General features: G+C 44.7%; 1 long non-coding RNA gene across 1 annotated transcript; it reads right to left on the reverse strand.

Annotated features, from left to right (window-relative positions):
* Positions 1-1164: 1164 nt before the first annotated feature.
* On the reverse strand, positions 1165-9411 carry LOC136660385 (uncharacterized). The gene is made up of 3 exons (XR_010794896.1): positions 8786-9411; positions 2627-2744; positions 1165-2377 (listed from the first exon to the last, which is right to left on the reverse strand). It is a non-coding gene; the product is annotated as an uncharacterized lncRNA (long non-coding RNA).
* Positions 9412-11873: the final 2462 nt, after the last annotated feature.

Here is an 11873-nt window from a genome sequence, read left to right on the forward strand (position 1 = left end):
TTTATATTTCCCAGGGCTCCTTGAATCTGGCACACAGCCATTGAAGCAAGCTAGACATATGAAAAGAGAAGGCAAGACACATTGTTCCCCACTGCCGAAGTGGGGGGGGGGAGGATAAGAGAAGGAATGAAGCTTGAGGAAGTTTTTTTCCAAAAACAGTATTCTCCAGGGGAGTCAGACTGTGCACACATATGGAGTGAAGCCAACACTGGAGTGAAGCCACACTGGGTGTTGCAAATATAAGGCACATTTGCACCAATCGTTGAGTTGGCAGGAAGGCTGGTGCCAACCTGTTCACACCACAGAGGAACCCCCGGGTACTGGTGGAAAGGAGATAAATGCTGAGTGGTGCAGGGGCATGGAGAGGGTGGTGGGAGGATAGGGGGAATGTGTTTCTGGATGAGAGGAGTGTGCAGAGAGGACAGAACAGAGGTGGAACAGGCAGAGGCCTCCTCTGCTGAATCCTATCCCCCATTTTGGGCTCAAAAGCCTGACACAGGTGCAGACTTGAGAAACCCCATTAAGCAGGCTCAGGCTTTACTTGGGCTAAGGGGAAGAATGTCCCCTTTCCTTGAGGAGACCTCCTACCTTCAGGGATCCAGCACAGGATCCAGCAGTAGCCATTAGGAGCTGCCACTCCTGTGCTGAATAGGATTGAGCCCCTGAGTGTCCTTTGAATAACTGGTTGGTATCAGTTGTAGAGATGAAGTTGCAGGTCTTCACACTTCATTGAAATCCATGAGGCTTCCTTCCAACAAAATAGGGTGACAATTCTGGTGCACATCTGTTTCCATCCTAGAGCATGTCCATCACTGACTGACTACAGCATCAATTTGCTACAGATTTGCACATCTGAATGAGTCAATGCAGAACAAATGCCATTTTTGTGTGTTATGCTTTTCAGGTGGCCCACACGCTAAGCTGCAAGTTGTTTGGCAGACAGCAAAGAAAGGTAAGATAGTCAAGTGATTCTATGACTATTTTATGTATGAGCCATCCCCTAATGGCGTCTCTGAGTTGCAGACTGTGCTTAATGCCTTTCTTTGCTCAACAAATTCTAGTGCTTCATCCACCACCGCCATTGCCCCTTTCTTACCTCTAGTCAACACAACAACCTCTACTCGATATTCTGGATTGATTCCACTGATTTATTAAAGCAGAATCCATTGGGCTGTATTGATCACAAAAGACTTAATGTAAAATGTTGACCTCACTGAACTTGGGGAAAAGCTGGTATTGGACTGATCCATAGATGACCTCTTAATTAGCACAGTCATTAAATTATGGCCGCAGCTTCCAGAGCTGGGGGGAATGACAAAGCCACAGTCTCTTCTCATGGCCTTGGTTTGGGTTATTAGTATGCCCAGAAAATGTTTGGTGACAATTTTAATTAAAGCCAGATAATGCAGAGGGGTGTGTCTCCTCCCTGTCTCGTCAAGAACACTGTTGCTCTTTTAACTGAATTAGTGCTGACCCACTAACAATGGCCTACTTTGTCTGTTCCAAAACGTGATTATTCTCTCCTGAGAGGAAGTGTCATGGCGCCCTGTTCTGCGAGTCAGACATGGACCCCAAGAAGGGGGAGACACCAGGTTAAGGCCCAACTGTGTAGGCCTACCCCTATGAATGAATCACCTCCTTCCTTCAAGTTCACACCTCCATTTGACAACACTGATAGGTTCGATTTTTAATTAGAGACTTTGAAAAATATTTTTCGTGATATCTTTGTACAAGGACTGAAAATAAACAAACCTGCATTTTGCGCTACCAAAGACTCCCCTTCAGAATATAAGACAACATGGCTGACAAATACATCTCATTTAAAAAATGAAGTCAAGAGGGTGAAAACAAACATTTGTTGTTTTTTTTTTAAATGACAAGGACCAGAAAGTAAGCACCTATATCCCACGAAGGAAGGAAGGAAGGAAGGAAGGAAGGAAGGGTCATCCTTTCAGTAGACACATTGATAGTTTGCATTTTACAAAGGACAACAAAGGTTGACAACAGAAGTCAAGCACTCCTGGAACGCATATATTAAGACTTGCTAGAGATGGATTCATTCCGGTATACCATTCTGGTAGCAAACTTATGATAACTCAGTTCATGGAATATGTTCATATAATGTAGTACAGGCAGCTTCACCAGTTCAGATTGCGGTGGTGTCTCTTGAAAGTTGTACATATGTAAGGATATCCTTTTTGCACCACCACCAGGAGAAGAAAGCTGCAGTTCATGCTTTGAAGAGTGCAGAGAGGGGAAAAGAAGGAGAGAAAGAGAGAGAGAACTTCACATTGGGAATGATGAGTGTCTTCCAATGGAAGCCTGGAGGCGCCAAACCTTCTTGAGAAGTTTCACCAATGTATCTGACTTGATTAGCCTGAAAGAGAGAAAGAAGATAAAGCACTCAAAGCATGGGCAAAGGGCTTGTGTCAGGATTCTCACCCGCCCCTTTTGATCCTTTTGCTTAGAAAAAGCTTCAGCCACACACATGATTTCATTGAGCGAGAGAGTCCTTTTGCACAGTGCCTTACAAACCGATATAATGGTGCCTTTGGGAAATGTAGTAACCAAAAATGAGACATTTATCTATATTTCACTCTTTCCTATGAAGTCTGCAAAAACTTACCCTTCTCACCTCTTCAGTACCGGCCTGAAAGCAGTTCTCAGCTTGTCTTTCTGTTGGCTGAGACAAATGTCACTCAGATCGAGAGACCCTTGAGCAGCTCTTATATTTCTCCCCAACCCTGTTTTGACAAAGGAAAACAGAAAGAGTTTCGATGGATCTGAGTTGTCAGATCACTTTTCATCCACTGACAAACCCACCCAGCTTCTGACAGAAAGGACCTGGTAAACATTCAGCTTCTCAGTATGAAAGCTTCACTTCTTCATTCCCCAGGACAATCACTCCCAATGTTTCAACTGTGCAGCAAGACAAAACTGCTAGCGCATGGTGAGAAATGAAATAATCAATGCTCCTGTAGGCCTGATCAGAGTCAGCCTAGCCATGAGGCCAACTGGCTGAGGAATGGCATGGTAAGCTCACTTCCATCTGTCTACCTGCCTTCACAATTTCTCCTCCTCCCTGGATTCAAAAAGGAACATGGGGATGGCATGGAAGAAAGAAGAGTCATAGGCTAGAGTGTCTCATGTGTCCTCTTCCACTCAATTCCCTTCTTCCTATATTAATCCAGAGAAGATAAGTAGGTAAGGATCAGGTGCTGAGAAGTCTTACAACCTAGCTCTTGTGAGCACTGCTCATAGAGGAGCCTACTCACAATGTCTCTGAATGAATGCTTACCTGCTCCTGGCCCCATTCCTATCAACCTATGGGTGGTGGCTGGACATGCCACATCTCTGCATAGTGTGATTGGATTGTGCAATCAGAGACATGGCAGAATGACAGCCTAACTCTCAGAGAAGGCTGCCAGGTGCGATTCTGAATGTGTTGCCTTCTTCCATTAGTTTATCTGCTCCCAGGTAATGTACTCAGAGTCATGCAGAAATAAAGGAGAGACAGACAACCAGTTTTACACATTCTAAAAAGGGGTTGGGGTGGGGGAATATGCCTTGGATTTCATCCAGAAAATATGTTTGCCGCAGCTGACAAAAGTTTAGGAAGTTCTGTTCGAGTCTTCATGTTCTTTTAAAAAAAATTACTTGAACATGCCATCTGAAGAGGGAAAGACTTTGGATACTGTGAAAGCTATTCTTAGCCTCTTCAGCCACCTATCCTTTCCTACAAGCATTTTGAAAGGAATACAAATATAGATGTGTATCACTTTAAACAGACATATACAAAAGAGGAGGAGAATGAGGTACATTCAGTGACACAGAGGCAGAAAGAAATGGATATTCTTAAACAAACGCTATAGCAGCTACATTTGACCTATCTGGTATTCGACCAAACTGTGTTCTGTCTCCTGTTGTGGGCTGATCCAGATGTGTGATGCAGAGGCAGTAATCAGCACCTGCATCGTGTTTAACACATAGCACACTGAGCACCTGCCAAGGGCCAAGCATTCCAGGGTGGTGTCCACAACTTTCTGAGCTGCCATTCACTGGGTGGGTTCCCCTCCTTTTTACCTTGGAAGTGACTGTGATGACAGACATAAAGAAAAAACTAACTCACATCCTCCATCACACCCCTGCCAAGACAGATGGAGATCCATCAAGGATAGAGTGCACCTTTCTAAGGATCTCCTCCAGTATTTAGAACAAGCACATGCACACATGTTTGAAGGTCTTCAGACAATGAGTCTAGTAACCAGACAGATTCATGTTTGGGGGGGGAACACACACACACACCACTTCTTAATTTCCATCTGCCTAAAGCAATGTCTAATTCAGATCTCTAGATACCACCATTCCTTCCTATAAACTCTACACTTTCAAGGCATGTCAACACTACAGACTTCAGGCTGGCAGGTGTGAGAATTTATATTTCTTTTCAGAAAACCTTATATATTTGACCTCAAAAAGAAATCTGTGCATTTTGGAAGCTTTCTACTTCTAACAGATCAACCTATCCAATGAAATAATTTTGTTTGCATAATTTTTGATCTTCTTTTTCAACTTTTCTTTGATTGTGTTTGTGTGTGAGAGTGTCCATCAGCAGTATTTTTTTATTAAGAATATTTACATACTGCTTTTCAATCAAAAAGTTCACAAAGTAGATCTTGTGTGTGTGTGTGTGTGTGTGTGTGTGTGTGTGTGTGTGAGAGAGAGAGAGAGAGAGAGAGAGATAACAGTGTATTGCAAACATTGTGTACAACAGCGAGGTGCATAGACTACCATCTGGGAACAACCAGATTTTTTCTGGGAGTAGATCTCCAGAAAATAAACCCCCATGCAATCTTTCTGGGAGTAAGTCCCACTGAATTTCATGGAAATTATTTCTGAGTAGACAATCATAGGACTAGTCTGTTAACAGCAGCATAGCTAGAGGGGGTCAAAAACGGTATATAATGCAAGTGCTGCAACACTCCATGTAAGCAGACCCGACCACTTGCCATCTGAACCATTCTGGACTGCAAAGGCAAAGCACAGGAGACGACATTTTGTTTTGAAAGCATCTGAGCATCGCTCTCTGCCCAGAAGGGCTCCGATTATGAGTGGGCCGTTTACACGTTGTGGTGCCTGCAGGCCTTAGTGTTTTGCCCCGTTGTGCTATGCTACTGACTGTTCATGTGCTAAATAAATAAACCTCAAAGGAAGGATTTCACTTGATCTTCCTCAGAATGTGGAAAACTCCTAAAGTCTACCCCAGGTGCATACAACAGATTCCATGCAGAGTGTATTTCAGACTAGTGTAAGAGGGCTGTTGCTTTCTTAAGGACTTTTGACTAGGCCGGCTATGGCATTTGGGATGAAAGTTTTGATATCTGTGGAGGGTTCCTCAGTAACTGAATTTTCTCAATTATCTGCTGAGGTTCTCATTTACTCAGGAGGTTCTTGGCAGGCAAATAATAAGGAAATTAATTATCTGAAGGAGTCCCCTGCAGGTTATGTATTCATTGATGGCTGATGCATTGGTGATAATGTTATTGCTATTTCATTCTTTTTATATATATTAAACATTGATTGTATTTTTTAACTATTCCATCCTACCTTTAAGCAACATACTCAGGGTAGCAATTGTAGTGTAGGATAGACCAAGTGGTGTGACTCGGTATATACTAAGTTTGTATTCTTGGTCAAGAAACAGGGTGGAGACCAGGGTCCAGCCAAAGTTCAGCAACTTTTAAGTCCCATGTATTTCAATGGGCGAATTACTTACATATTTAAAGCTTTCCAACCAAGGGCAAGGAGCTACTCATGTTTTAGGGACAACCTACACTAAATACATGAATGTAGTTGCAGGCTTAAGTCTACTCATGTGTAGCAGCCACAAGGGCAGAAACTAGGATTAGGACCACTATGGAGGAAGAGAGTATTTAATTCTGCTACCTCTACTCTGTTTTCATACTGAACATCACTGCTGTGAAGGGGCTATTGAATCATTCAAATGTCATTTGCTACCATGGCATTGGTAGCATTCAATCACCTCTGAACAATGGTGATTTTCAGCAGGAAAACAGGGCAGATATCAAAAGGTAAACACCCTTTTGCTCCATGCTGCAATCCTGAGACAAACTGCAGCCCCATGTGACTTCTACACTTGAGTAGATTTAACAATGCAACAAGAGAGGTACCAGGGAATTTGCTTCCTGGACAAGTCCTGGAAGCAAGCCCTGGTCATTGGCATTCCTGGGCATTTGCATCTGCATTTTTGTGTGTGTGTGTGTGTGTACCAGTCATTTGCATCCCATTATAACTGGACAATAAACTATAACTGGGCAACGTCCCATATTATATAGCCTAAGCCTCTTATCCCAGCTCTAACCCTAATGCTACCTGTGCGGTTTAAAAATTAAAAAGTACATCTAATATAAAAAATATAATGAAGGCCAAATGTCCTGGATGGAAAAAGAACAGACTTTAATATGAGGATGCATTTGACCCGGATATAGTTATCCAAGATGCAATGGTCCTGTCACTAACAAAAGAGACCAGTTAGGACTGGGATCATGATGCAAGGGAGGGGCCATCTGAATCTTTTGCCTCCTTGTCACAGCTGTGAAGTGAAAACCTTTCAGGCACAGTTTGTATGCAAAAGCATTCCACCTCACGTTCAATTGCAGTTGCTGTGTGTCTGTTCCCCTCCACTGTGGCCCCAGTCCAAATCTCTCTCTCTCTCCCTCTCTCCCACACACACACACACAGCTGCTTGAGATAGGAATAATGCAGATCCCATCCAGTTTGGTCCTGAAACCAACTGGATTTTAAAAGGACTTCATTTTATCAGAGCTATGTTCCAAGTTAACATCATAAATGTGGTAAGTTACCTGTTCTATCAATGGGAATTCTGGGGGGGGGGGGGGGATTGCTGCACTAAAGAATACCTTTCAGCTTAAGGGGCTCACTTAAGATGTTACTGGAGCAGCTCAGAAGTCATATCCTTGCAATCATGTAGCATGGCCTCTCCTGTAATGGCTAGATGGAAGAACAACCCAGGCTGGTCAAATGCCCTTATTCCTTTCCTGCATCAGTATAACCCTCCCAGTCAGCCAGGGAATGTTTGCATGGGGAGGAATCCTGGCCCTGCCATCTAGAGTGGGGTGGAATAAGTCAGAGGCAAGCAATAGTCATGCTACTGCAATAATACACAACTTGAGTCTGAGTCACTTGTGAATACTGGTCAATGCCACAATGAAAGCAAGCCGTTTCTAAATTAAACATGCAACTTGAGTCAATGAACATGTTTTGACTCCAAAAGGTGCATAATCAGATCTATGTATCCCTGCATGCAAGACCTATGTCCTCAAGACTTTTAAAGGACCTAACTATATTCACCAAATATAATTTCAGTTATAGGACTTAAACAACCAGCACCTTCAAAGGAAAAGTTCATCAACGGTTACAAGCCATGATAGGTATGTGCAGCCTCCTGGTTTTAGAAGCAGGTATTCCTCAGAATACCAGATGCAAGGAGTGGGAACAGGATCAAGCTACCTTGTTGTCTTGTGTGCTCCCTGTGGTATCCAGTGTGGACCACTGTGAGATCCAGGAAGCTAGACTAGGTGGCCCTTTGACCTGATCCATCAGGGCTCTTCTTATGTTCTTATGAGGGGAAATCTCTTGAGAGTTTACCTTGTCCCTGGGCTTCATTTGACCCAGAAATCTCAACCCTGCTAACTGGGAAAACTTTAAAGTTTAGTCTTAGGCCACAAGGTCTCCATCTGGAGGAATGAGGTCTGTAAGTAATTAAAATAATTTATTTATGCACCTGATTTGATTTTTTTTGTTTGTTTGCAGCTTTCAAAACTGATGCTGCTGCATAACAATCCCATGTATGTATACTCAGAAGTAAATCCCATTAAAGTCAATGGTGCTTACTCCCAGATAAGTGTAGATAGAATTATTATGGCCTCAGAGAGAAACAAAAGACAGTTCATTTCAGTTGTAGCAATCAAATACTTAGTTTTGCTACTCTAAAACTGTAATTTTAGCCCTCATTAACTTTGATGTATCCTGCATGTCTGAAGAGCAAAACTGACCAGTTCAGACACATTTCAGACACATTTAGGATGAGACCACAGTATCACATGGTTTGACTTAAGTCAGAATGCCAGATGTAGGGGAGAGCACCAGGATGAGGTCTCTTGTTATCTGGTGCGCTCCCTGGGGCATTTGGTGGGCCGCTGTGAGATACAGGAAGCTGGACTAGATGGGCCTATGGCCTGATCCAGTGGGGCTGTTCTTATGTTCTTATGTTCTTATGACTTCTGTATCTCAAAGGTTGTTAGGGAGCTAACCAGACAGCGCCAGAATATAGAACTAAAGGGATCACTGGTCTGACTTAGTACAAGCTAGCTTCATAAGTGTGATCTAGGTCACAAGATTTCAACAACTGGGTCACAAGTACGCACAAAGATGAAGGAGGTCCTGCATCATCACACACTCCCAAAATGGTTGTGTGAATCCACCCATTTCTCAAAGGTTTCTCAGCACCTGATGAGTGAAACATATCCTGGTTTTGGAGTTAGCAGAAGTGGGCATCTCAGCTCCTTCCTGGTTCCAAACCTGAAAGGGCCAAGTTGACTTTCAATGATCACATCACAAATGGTTGTAAACTAAGGGGTCAAAGCCAGGAGTGGTGTAACTTCTGAAGCATACGAGCTTCCTTTGAACAGACTGAGTGCTACCTCTGGGGGGGGGGAGGGAAAGGTCTCAGGAGAGCAACTACCTTCAGCTCCTGTTGAGTACTGACAAGTCTCCCCCAGCATTGGGTAGGAAGCACAGTTCAGTGAGATGGACTGCAGGTTGAAAGTGGAATTCCTAAACAGCTTTGTCGGTTGCACCGCCAACTCCTCCAAGGTCTTGGCGTGAACAGGCTGTGTTCTCACCAGGTTGCCCCCCAGAGGCCTCTCCTCGCTGCATTGTCCTCCGGCCCCAGGGAGCCTTCCCCTGACCAGCAAACAGTCAGGACTGTCTGTCCTTTGAGCAAGGCTGCTTGCCGGATCTACAATCACATTCGCCCCCAGCAGTGTGGGCTAAAGACCAGATTCTGGGCTTCTCTGGGGCTCCATAGGGTTGGCCTTGAGTTCCAAGGCTGCCCACAATGGTGGCCCCCTTGTGGTTGAGGAAGCCTCCTGCAGTTGCCGAGTCACTCTTGCACAGGGGAAGGCATGGAAATGGCCTGGTGGGGTTAAGCTGCAGTTGCTCTTCTCAGACCCAGTCAAGGTGCCACTAACAATGGGCCCTTCATGATGCTGGTGCTTTGACTGAACTTCTGCCTTGATTTCAGCTTCCTCCTCATCCAAATCTTCCAAATCACTCAGCCTTAAATCCTTTTCATCTTGGCAGCTTCTGGGATCTGTTTCAAAATAAAATCAAGTAAGAAAGGCATGAGTCAAGGAACAGGGTAAATAAATGCAAAGCAAACTGGCTTTGGGTAGGTCTGTTGCCAAGTGAACTCAGGTTTCTCCTGCATTCATTGCACAGAATACACAAGACACTAGAGGCTCCAGAAGTCTTTTTAACATCTACACAAAACTGCTGAATAAAGTTACCTGAGAATTTGGAGGAATGCGCCATCAGGACACTGATGATGCCTAACTCTAGAATCACAGAACAGGAAGGGGGGGGGGTCTTGCTGATCTAGTTCAGACCCCCTTCAGTGCAGGAAATCTATTCATTATATTCAGTTCAAGGCGATGTGAAGAATCAGTGTCTGGGATCAGCAATGGAGGTCTTGCTTGGTCTGAACTCCAGTTGGCTATTATCTAGTAGTCCATGATCTCTCTCTCTCTCTCTCTCTCTCTCTCTCTCTCTCTCACACACACACACACACAAACACACACACACACACACACACACAACCCTAGATGGATCTAAAGCAGGATAAAACATATTTGTGGAAGAGGAATGGTCTGGATCAGAAACTCTAATCTTGATGGAAGTTCCATATGCAGGGGCAGTCTACCTCTGAACACAAACAACTGGAGAGGGCTATTGTCTTCATGCCTGCTTTTGGGCTCCTTGGAGGCATCCAAAATTGACCACTGTGGGATGCAAAATGTTGGGCTGAATGGTCATGTTGTGAGAATGGATGATGGCCAGATCCAAAAGATCTCCTCTATAGAGAACTCATGCAAGGAAAGCGCCCTACAGGTAGACCACAGCTGTGATACATCTGCAAGAGGGATCTGAAGGCCTTAGAAGTGGACCTCAACAGGTGGGAAACCCTGGCCTCTGAGCGGCCCGCTTGGAGAGCAGTGGGTGGGTGGCAAGCTGCTGGGGGCAAGAGGCAGATTTTTCACCCATTTTCACTTTTATAAAACATGAAATTGGGTGTGATTGTGTACCTTGGCTCAACGATCTCCGACACTCTTTCTCCAAACAAACAAACGAGCTAAACAAACGCATCAGTAAAGCAGCTACCACGTTTTCCAGACTCACAAAGAGAGTCTGGTCCAACAAGGAGCTGATGGAACATACCAAGATCCAGGTCTACAGAGCTTGCGTCCTGAGTACACTTCTGTACTGCAGCAAGTCATGGACTCTTCGCTCACAACAGGAGAGGAAACTGAACACTTTCCACATGCGCTGCCTCCGATGCATCCTTAGCATCACCTGGCAGGACAAAGTTCCAAACAACACAGTCCTGGAATGAGCTGGAATCCCTAGCATGTATGCACTGCTGAAACAGAGACACCTGTGTTGGCTCGGTCATGTTGTGAGAATGGATGATGGCCGGATCCCAAAGGATCTCCTCTATGGAGAACTCGTGCAAGGAAAGCGCCCTACATGTAGACCACAGCTGCGATACAAGGACATCTGCAAGAGGGATCTGAAGGCCTTAGGAGTGGACCTCAACAGGTGGGAAACCCTGGCCTCTGAGCGGCCCGCTTGGAAGCAGGCTGTGCAGCATGGCCTCCTCTAGTTTGAAGAGACACTTGGCCAACAGACTGAGGCAAAGAGGCAAAAAAGGAAGGCCCACAGCCAGGGAGACAGACCAGGGACAGACTGCACTTGCTCCCAGTGTAGAAGGTACTGTCACTCTCAAATCGGCCTTTTCAGCCACACTAGACGCTGTTCCAGAACCACCATTCAGAGCGCAATACCATAGTCTTTCGTGACTGAAGGTTGCCAACATTGGGATGCAAAATGTTGGACTGAATGGAATTTTGGCCTGATCCAGCAACATTCACACCCAGATGCAAAATTATGGGGAAATGGTGCTGCCTCTCCACACTTACCTTTGTCTTCATTTTCACTGGCACAATCTTCCCCATTCCTCCTCCATCCTCTCTTCTCTCTTCTCTCCTGCCTTGTTCTTAGGGGACCAGGTCATCTTGTTCTCTTTCTTGAGTCTCCGCCGAGCATTGGCGAACCAGGTGGACACCTGGGTTAGGGTCATCTTGGTGATGATGGCCAGCATGATCTTCTCCCCTTTGGTGGGATAGGGGTTTTTCCGGTGCTCGTACAACCACGTCTTGAGGGTGCTGGTAGTCTCTCGGGTGGCATTCTTCCTTCGAGCTGAGCTGCTAAAATCCACTGTTCCATATCTGGCAAGGAGATAATACCAGTTAGGGATACACAATATTAATTGGTCTCTTCCCCCCCCCCCCACAAAAAATAGACTCCCATCAAATTCAATATGGGTACTGTCCAATTCAGGATCATACTTTCAAATCAGGATTGTATTTCTTATGTGCATGTTCTTTAAAAGCTGCAGTTCTAAAAAGAAGTAACAGCACATGCCTCTGCATGTCTACCCTGAAGTAAGCCTCATTATATTAAATTGAATTTAATATATTCACTTTGAATTA

Source organism: Tiliqua scincoides, chromosome 9, assembly GCF_035046505.1.
Source record: "Tiliqua scincoides isolate rTilSci1 chromosome 9, rTilSci1.hap2, whole genome shotgun sequence".
NCBI classification, from domain to species: Eukaryota; Metazoa; Chordata; class Lepidosauria; order Squamata; family Scincidae; genus Tiliqua; species Tiliqua scincoides.